Source organism: Nerophis ophidion, linkage group LG06, assembly GCF_033978795.1.
Source record: "Nerophis ophidion isolate RoL-2023_Sa linkage group LG06, RoL_Noph_v1.0, whole genome shotgun sequence".
In the NCBI taxonomy this organism is placed as follows: domain Eukaryota; kingdom Metazoa; phylum Chordata; class Actinopteri; order Syngnathiformes; family Syngnathidae; genus Nerophis; species Nerophis ophidion.
Genome location: NC_084616.1, coordinates 61,267,577 through 61,277,851, shown reverse-complemented (window position 1 = coordinate 61,277,851; position 10,275 = coordinate 61,267,577). Strand labels below are relative to the sequence as shown.

The following is a 10,275-nucleotide window of genomic DNA, read 5'->3' as shown; positions in this document are numbered from 1 at the left end:
ACAGTGTTCGCAGGGCTGTCCACTAGCTTGTCCACACCATTGGCCTTCCTAGGCAGGACAATAGCGGGATTCTGCATAGCGAGCCCGTGGGAGGAAGAGTACAGTGAAGTCAATGAGTGAAGAGGCCTCTTGGTACGTCAGCACAAGGTCACCATGAAAGTGTAGGAGGATGTGCCTTGCGAGTTGACAATGTGCAGGAAGTCACACATACAGTATGCAAACAACCATGGGTCTACAGTGCAGGTGTCATTGTACCATTGAAGCAGGCAAATGGATGAAAGAGAGCCTCATTCAGTAACCTGATGAGACCTGATTACTCACCTGGAAGAAAGAATATTGCTAAAACTGTTTCAGGGAAGCTCATTTGCAAACGTGTTTTGTTTATCTGGGTCTCCACCTGAGTCCAGTTATAGTTTGCAATCGACACGAGTGGACAAATGCTCACATTCAGTGAAAAAAAAAAAAAGATCACAAAAAATCATAGAATGTAAAAAATCCATTGACACACACTTTTTCTCGCCATGTCAAATTACATGTGAAATGATATACATAATGTGCTTTATATACAATTGATTTACAGTGGAACATTGATTGGTTCTTAAACAGTGTTCGTGAAAACAAAAGTTCAAAATCCAATGCAAATATGACTAATTGGTTCCATCTTTGACAAAATCCTTATGTTAGTAAAAGTTTATACACTTTGAACACAATATAAAGTGCTATACAGTACTATATATCAAACAAAGGTGGTGATGGATCTATTTTCTATTTGATAACAAATCCTAAACAAAAACAACAGTTGAACCGTCCTCTATGGCAGCCGCCCTGCTTATATACACACACACACGCACACGCGCGCATTAGCTGTCACTAGCCCTGTGGTGCACTCACAGTTGGAAATCACAAAACTCCTTAACCTTAACAGTCGGGTCACTTCAATGATTAGGAATTTGAAAAACATTTTTTTTACCTTGAGCCCTGGAGAAAGGGTGGGGGAGAACAAGAGCAGTGTCAACAGTGGTGTCGATACTTTCTGAATATTCCAAACCATAATCGCTTGTCCATTGCTTTCATCCATTCATCCATCCATCCATCCAATCAATCCGTCTTCTTCCGATTATCCAAGATCGGGTCGCGGGGGAGGTATCCTAAGCAGGGAAGCCCAGACTTCCCTCTCCCCAGCTATTCCGTCCAGCTCCTCCTGGGGGACCCTGAGGCGTTCCCAGGCCAGCCGAGAGACATAGTCTTCCCAACGTGTCTCGGGTCTTCCCCGTGGCCTCCTACCGGTCGGACGTGACTCTAGGGAGGCGTTCGGGTGGCAATCTGACCAGATGCCCAAACCACTTTATCTGGCTCCTCTTGATGTAGAGGAGCAGCGGCTTTAGTTTGGGTCGAGGAAACTCATTTCGGCCGCTTGTACCCGTGATCTTGTTTTTTCGGTCATAACCCAAAGCTCATGACCATAGGTGAGGATGGGAACATAGACCGACCGGTAAATTGAGAGCTTTGCCTTCCAGCTCAGCTCCTTCTTCACCACAACAGATCGATACAGCGTCCGCATTACTAAAGACGCCGCACCGATCCACCTGTTAACCACACGATCCACTATTCCCTCACTCGTGAACAAGACTCCTAGGTACTTGAACTTATAATGTGCTACCAAAATTAGAAAAATGCTATAAAAATGAACACAAAATATCAATTGGTAGAGTAGCTAATGACAGCACTGGTGTGCTCACTGAATAAGAACGAAAATGGATCACCCGCCTCCACAATTACTGTGCTGCGAGGCACACAATGGAATTGTACACACAGACAACATCCGTACAACAAATCCAATTTTCATTCGGTATGTGGTTCGTAAAGTGAAAATTGTGCATAATGAGGGGTTCATAACACTAAGTTTCCCTGGAGTTTACTCGGATGCATCAAACCGCTTGTGGGCTTATTTTGCACAGGAAATTAGTTTCTTTTGTTCTTTTAAATTAACATTAAAACAAACTATGACTTCTGATGATCAAAGTCACTGGATGAAACCAAAGATGCGTGGGGATGTGCAATGACTGAGCAACAGTTTTGTTTAAGTGTTATCATTTTCCTCAAATATTACTGGGCCACATTTGAAATTAGTATCAACCTGGTGATAAGAACTTAAAAGAAAACAATTTAAGTATTCAAACGTGGTTTGTTTATAGGAATATGAAAATGATCAGCCATATAGTGCAAGGTAGCAACACAACCAGGGACGTGCGGTCAGGGTAAATAATAATATGTGTCCATTAAACTGTTATAAATGTATTTTATGTATGATTAAAATCACTGTTTAACATTTAAGTAGAAATCATCAACCGATATGGTTCAGCATCACCTCCTTGCTCGTTTGTAAGAGAAGGAAGACGAGTGCGTGGGCTACTTCTGGTCTGCTTGCACAATGTAGTTAATAATGTTTGAATATACATTTTTATACCGTAAATTTCTAGTTTTTACACTGTACAATCTCCAGCCTCTTTCATGTTTTAACGCAAGTATGACATCATTATTCTTGACGATCAAGCTATAAGATAGAGAAAAGAGAAGCTGCAGGCTTAGGTCCTCCAATGCCTAAGCAGTATTGTGGGTAAAGTGGGGGGGCATTCGAGCCGGCAGACTCATTGTCTCGAGGATGTTTAACCTGTGTTGTTTTCAAACAACTTTATTTATATCAAACATGGCATTTATAATACAGGAAGCCGGTGTTTGTGTGTTTTTGTTTTTTCGGATGCAAAAGCATTTTTTTCTGTGTCTGCCACAATGGAGGATTCCATCCATCCATTTTCTCTTGCTCGTCCCTCTCGTAGTAGCGGGGGGCTGCTAGGGCCTATCCCTGCAACTGGGCGGAAGGCGGGGTTCACCCTGAAAAAGTCACCACCTCATCGCAGATAGACAGACAACATTCACACTCACATTCACACACCAGGGCCAATTTAGTGTTGCCAATCAACCTATCCCCAGGTGCATGTCTTTGGAGGTGGGAGGAAGCCGGAGTACTCGAAGGGAACCCACGCAGTCACGGGGAGAACATGCATTCTCCACACAGAAAAAAAAACTGGACTTTAAGACGGATTAAATGTGCATGATCATACCAAGTATGTTTTCAATGAGGATGTGGGGTGGGGTGTGGTCTGCGGGCCTGCCGCGGAGCAAGGTGTGTAAGGACCAACCTCGAAGCCAGCGGCAAGTGAGTGGATTGCCCAGTTATTGTTATCTAATCCAGTGGTTCTCAACCTTTTTTCAGTGATGTACCCCCTGTGAACATTTTTTTTAATTCAAGTACCCCCTAATCAGAGCAAAGCATTTTTGGTTGAAAAAAGAGATAAATTAGTAAAATACAGCACTCTGTCATCAGTTTCTGATTTATTAAATTGTATAACAGTGCAAAATATTGCTCATTTGTAGTGGTCTTTCTTGAACTATTTGGAAAAAAAGATATAAAAAAACTAAAAACTTGTTGAAAAATAAGTGATTTAATTATAAATAAAGATTTCTACACATAGAAGTAATCATCAACTTAAAGTGCCCTCTTTGGGGATTGTAATAGAGATCCATCTGGATTCATCAACTTACTTCTAAACATTTCCTCACAAAAAAAGAAATCTTTAACATCAATATTTATGGAACATGTCCACAACAAATCTAGCTGTCAACACTGAATATTTTGTTGAAGTATTATTCAATAAATATATTTATAAAGGATTTCTGAATTGTTGCTGTTTTTAGAATATTAAAAAAAAATCTCACGTACCCCTTGGCCTACCTTCAAGTACCCCCAGGGGTACGCGTACCCCCATTTGAGAACCGCTGATCTAATCACCTGTCGCCCTTATTAAAATCCTGGGCTTTATGTCAATAAAAGACTTGATTCTAACTGTCTGCAGGGCTCCCGAAGATCTGTCAGCATCAGGAGAACCCACCACAAGTGGGAAACCTCTACATGCTGCATCAAATAAAAATACCAGTAAGAAACACTCCAAATATTGTATTTATTTAATTAAAGCAAATGGGACCAAAACATAGTTGGTAATGACGTTATCAAAAATGTTTTGGTACCATTTATCATACCGTAGTATCATTATATTAATGCTTTTATAAATGTGAATTACTCCCTTCTTTTTTTTTTAATGATGAATGAATGATTATTATCAATATTTAAAGCATTGAATTTAGGTTCGGAAACAAAAATGAAAGGCATAAACGCCTAACCTAGAGTAAAGGTCACCGCACGTCACTGATCACAACCAAGTTCAAGTCCTTGCAGGTATTAACTGGAATTTATAGCACTGTATATTGAAGACAACACTGGATTATGACTCACCCCATTAATTACTGCACATGCATGCATGCACATGCACGCTAAATGATTTTTTGCAAATTGCAAAGCAAACTGGAGTATATTCCTCCCAAAGGTCATGTATATATATATATATATATATATATATATATATATATATATATATATATATATATATATATATATATATATATGTCTTGATTGGATTATCCAGAGAATAGTGCTCGATACCGTGGTAGAGCGCAATATGTATGTGTGGGAAAAATCACAAGAGTACTTCATCTCTACAGAACTGTTTCATGAGGGGTTCCCTCATGAAACAGGGAACTGATGATTGAGGTAACTGATGGTTGAGGGAACCCCTCATGAAACAGTTCTGTAGAGATGAAGTAGTCTTGTGAATTTTCCCACACATACATATATATATATATATATATATATATATATATATATATATATATATATATATATATATATATATATATATATATATCAGAATCAGAATCAGACATGCTTTATTAATCCCCGGGGAGAAAAAATAAATAAATAAATAAAAAATATATGTATATATATATATATATATATATATATATATATATATATATATATATATATATATATATATATATATATATATATATATACAGTATATATATAGATGTTTTCTTTTTATTATTCTTTATTTTATTTAATTTTTTTTTTTTTATTATTATTTATTTGTTTTTTTTAATTTCACCCATATGATTTTAATGAAAGTTTTGGGTGTGATGTCATTAGCAAATTCTAAACAAATCTTACCCATTTTTACAAGCCAAGTGCACTTCTATGTCTCAAGCAAGTTCACACAGATCATCTGAAGCAGTCTTGCCGACACAAAACGTGAAATATGAGAATTTTAGTGATCTTCTGACCTTCTCGCTGCCCTGCCGGCCCAAAAGTGTCCACCCCCTCCTCTACATTTCTCACCCTAAAACAACCTTGAGTCGAGTACGGGGTCAAAGTCCACCAGCTCGGAGTTTCCCCTTTCAGCCGTAGACCCGATAACAAGGTCCAACTCAAATCTGACAGGCACCTGAGCTTGCGTACACAGAGTGGATTTAAGGAAATGCTTACTTGGTTTTGAACTCAGACGAGCGGTTCAACATTCTTGAGCACAAAAAAGAGGGAAGGAGAGAAAGAGAGAGCACCTCGCACCTGTTTTTTCTTCCACTTTCAACTGACGTTCTATTAAGTTCTGTCATTATCACCAAAACAAAATCGACATATCAACTGAATCAAGGAATTCCGCTGGGAGGAGACAAGGGATGACACTGACACACAATCCTTCCTTTCTCTCATTTTTCTTCTCTTTTTTTCCTCTGTCTGACAGAGAAAACGGGTGGGATGACTGTCTGTGCAGTGCCAAGGGCCCTGACAGCGATACGGTTTAGGTCAGAGAGAAGTGTGAAAAATAAACATGCAAAAACAGTGACGAAATGTCGCTGTTGCCGAGAGACCCACTACTTGAATGTAAAGTGTGGCGAATATCTGCTAAGGTCGATGCGTGGTTGGAATCTTCCTATTGCTGTCTGCAATATTCACACGAAGACCCCGAACGGGTAGGAAATGGATGGATGGATGGAGGCTTGCTACTGGTTGCAGCAGTTATATCTTCTGTACGACTGTTGCATTGTTTTTGTCACATATGGTTGCTGCATTGTACAACAAATTAAAGGACCAAAAGCGTCAAGATTACCGGGAATTTCATGAGCAAGTAGGGCTTGGCGATATATCGATATATATGATATATATCGCGGGTTTGTCTCTGTGCGATATAGAAAATGACTATATCGTAATATTCGAGTGGACGTTCTCACAGACAAGCAGGCGCACATTCATACGTCATTTACCGTCACGTCATACGTATACGCTCTCGCCCAGCGGAGAGGTCGCGGCGTGGCTAACGTTAGCTGTGATGCTGGCGGTTGTTGCGGAGAAAGAAGGTGCAAATCTCGTAACAAATGAAGGAAGAATTAATTCCCAAGAGAAACAGCACGGGGTCCATCGTCTGGCGGTGGTTCGGCTTCAAGCGGGACTATATCGAATAGACCAGTGGTTCTCAACCTTTTTTCAGTGATGTCCCCCCTGTGAATTTTTTTTTTAGATCAAGTACCCCCTAATCAGAGCAAAGCATTTTTGGTTGTAAAAAAGAGATAACGAAGTAAAATACAGCACTTTGTCATCAGTTTCTGATTTATTAAATTTTATAACACTGCAAAAATATTGCTAATTTGTAGTGGTCTTTCTTGAACTACTTGGAAAAAAAGTTATAAAAGTAACTAAAAACTTGTTGAAGACTAAACAAGTGATTCAATTTTAAATAAAGATTTCTACACATAGAAGCAATCATCAACTTAAAAGTGCCCTCTTTGGGGATCGTAATAGAGATCCATCCGGATTCATGAACTTAATTCTAAACATTTCTTCACAAAAAAAGAAATCTTTAACATCAATATTTATGGAACATGTCCACAAAGAATCTAGCTGTCAACACTCAATATTGCATTGTTGTATTTTTTTCACAGTTTATGAACTTACATTCATATTTTCTTGAAGAATTATTCAATAAATATACTTATAAAGGATTTTTGAATTGTTTCTATTTTTAGAGTATTTTCCAAAAAATCTCACGTACCCCTTGGCATACCTTCAAGTACCCCCAGGGGTACGCGTACTCACATTTGAGAACCACTGGAATAGAAAACTTTTATTTGTCATGTGTGGGGCACAAGCTTTGCTACTAAGAGTAGCATTACTGCTAATATGTAGCATCATTTGAAAAGTCACCTGCTAATAACTTTAATAAATACAGTTTTGGTAAATTGACCTAGTTGTGATTTCCTTCTCTGCATGGAAGTTTAAAAGTAGCATATATAAGTGCAGTATGAACAAGAATGTTTTAATGTAGAGACATAGAATCATCATACTGCTGTGATTATATCCATCAAGTGTTCATTCAAGGCTAAGGCAAAATATTGTAATATATATCGTATATCGCGATATGGCCTTAAAATATTGCGGTATTAAAAAAAGGCAATATCGCCCAGCCCTACATGCAAGGTATCTTTATATATCTATTGCTCCTAAAAATCAGTCTGGCTGTTATTTTTCATCAAATCTACTAGTTTTTCCGTAATCGGTAGATGATTAATCATTCTTGAAACGTCCCCTTTTCATCGCCACACATCATCTGGAAACTGGAGCCAATTTCTCCATAGAGACAGAGTAAATAGAGGCTTTTTTTGTTTCGATCACTTAATTGTATATTTTTGTCGCTGTGGTCCATATCACCTCAAAACTAAAATACATTAACATAATGAGCAAAAAACAAATATAAAGACACCATTGCCTGTGTTTCCTAATCTTCAGTGTCTGTCTGTGAATTTCTCTTGAAAGTGAAATAGCATCTAATTTTGTTCTTATACCATTTTCTCAAGCACAATTCAACTCAACTTAAGCTACAGTTTAAGTAATGCAACATCAATAGAAGGGGATGCAAAATATATTGGTAGAAAAAAACATTCTTTTTCTCTGCTTTTTGAGCGCCAGTTTTTGCAGCGGAGTTTCCCCTTGCTGCGAACATAAAGCGGACCGTCACTTCCGTATTTACGATATGAATACTGTTGACCTCCATAATGCAGCCACCGTTGTGTGTGGATTATGCTCAAAGCCAAAGAGAATTTGCAAACTCTCAATGAAAGCACCACATCTACAGAGGTGAAAAAGCTCCATCACGCATGCCACTGGTGTACCAACATGACGTTGTTTAGCGCCGAGTAGAAACCACACAGCAAAAAGTGGCAGAAATATTTGCAGCATGTAATGTACAGAATGTTTCTGTGGGTTCTGACTCAGTCTTTTCTTCCCTCGAGGCTAATTTCCAGGGAAGTGCAGGGTATACCCTGCCTTCCGCCCGAGTGCAGCCCGTGACTTTGAGAGAGAAAATAGACGGAAGGATGATTCGGGATGTTGATGCAATCAAAATACAAATCACTACAGGGCAACTGCTGGTGACGTCAGCAGGCTGGTAGGGGCCCACCCATATTTTGGAGCTAAAAGTGGGCGTTCCAAAATGTAAAGAAACTTCGAAAACGAGCCTAACATTAGTACTGTGTCTGTGTTGCTGGAAATTGTACATGTAAACATAATTTTTAGGTCCAGACTTATAAAATATGTGCCAATGAGGGGCCCTTTAAAGGCCTACTGAAACCCACTACTACCCACCACGCAGTCTGATAGTTTATATATCAATGATGAAATATTAACATTGCAACACATGCCAATACGGCCTTTTTAGTTTACTAAAATGCAATTTTGAATTTCCCGGGAGTTTCTTCTTGAAAACGTCGTGTAATGATGACGTGTACGCGTGACGTCACGGACTGTTAGAAAATATGTTACACCCACACAGCTAAAAGTCGTCTGCTTTAACCACATAATTACACAGTATTTTGGACATCTGTGTTGCTGAATCTTTTGCACTTTGTTCGATTAATATTGGATAAGTCAAAGTAAAAAGATGGTTTTGGGAAACTTTGGCCTTTAGCCACACCAACACATGGTGATTCCTTGTTTAAAATTCCCGGAAGTGAAACTTTATTATGGATCAGAGCGGTCAAGCGAACATGGATCCCGACCGAATGTCAACCAGCAGGTTACGGTGAGAAAATTAGCTGAGCTTGCGCCGTCCATAAAGCAGCCGTCGATTTCCCTGAGACACTGGCGTCAAAACACCCGTGGACACACACCTCCGACTATCAGGTACTGTTAAACTCACTAAACACACAATAGAAAGATAAGGGATTTCCCAGAATTATCCTAGTAAATGTGTCTGAAAACATCTGAATCCGTCCCAATGCAATCGCCTTTTTTTTTTTTTTTTTCTAGTCCGTCGCTATCAATATCCTCAAACACAAATCTTTCATCCTCGCTCAAATTAATGGGGAAATTGTCGTTTTCTCGGTCCAAATAGCTCGTTTTGTTGGAGGCTCCCATTAAAAAGAATGTGAGGATGTGAGGAGCCCTCAACGGGTGACGCCATCCTTTGCGACTTCCGGTAGAGGCAGGGCTTTTCTGTTAGCGACCAAAAGTTGCGAACTTTATCGTTGATGTTCTCTACTAAATCTTTTCAGCAAAAATATGGCAATATCGCGAAATGATCAAGTATGACACATAGAATGGACCTGCTATCCCCGTTTAAATAAGAAAATCTCATTTCAGTAGGCCTCTAAGACTCTTGGTGTCAAAGAGCAATGGTAGTCTTCACTGGCAATGGGGGAACCCAAAACCTCTCTCTTAATGACACCAATTTTCAAAACTAAACACAACAATCCATGCAAAAGGGCCAGTCATGAAATATTTTGAAAAATGCTTACATTGTTTCCCTCCATGTGGCAGCACATGGGAGTGGTCGGCACTAGGACCTTCAGGGAGCAACACATGGAGGGAGGGAGCAGCATTTGGACTCCTGTTACTAAACTTTTTGAACAAACCATTTTCAAAAGACTGTGGGAGAGAGACAGGCAGAAGTGGATGGCAGCAGACTTGGATGCACAGCTTTGAATTCAGGAGTGAGACCTGGACTTTGGGATAATTCCAGGGAGGAGGGTGTGGTGGAATACATCAAGACTTTCCCTGGAAGTGTTCAGATCGTGAAGAGACAAGAGAAGGAACGCCTAACACATTGGTGAGCATTTCTCGTAAATAGAAGCAAGTGTGATGTGGATATCAGAAATGTTGGCTTTGTGTCTTCTCAACACTTTTTATTAATTGGAAGTGGAGTCTCTGCATTGAGAACCAGCAACAGTTTGTAAGCAGATTTTTTTCAATTTATTTTTTTACCCCATTGATTAATGTCAGGTTTGCTGGAAATGTTCCATGTTAGATGTAGAAGAAGTTGTTCAACAGGA

General features: G+C 39.3%; 1 protein-coding gene across 3 annotated transcripts in view; it reads left to right on the top strand.

Annotated features, from left to right (window-relative positions):
* Positions 1–9,869: 9,869 nt before the first annotated feature.
* ngfa (nerve growth factor a (beta polypeptide)) overlaps positions 9,870–10,275 on the top strand; it is an 89,133-nt gene continuing 88,727 nt past the window's right edge. For all 3 annotated transcript variants that reach the window (XM_061902300.1, XM_061902298.1, XM_061902299.1), the window contains exon 1: positions 9,870–10,052. The gene's annotated coding sequence lies outside the window, so the exon portion shown is untranslated. The remainder of the gene's footprint in view (positions 10,053–10,275) is intronic.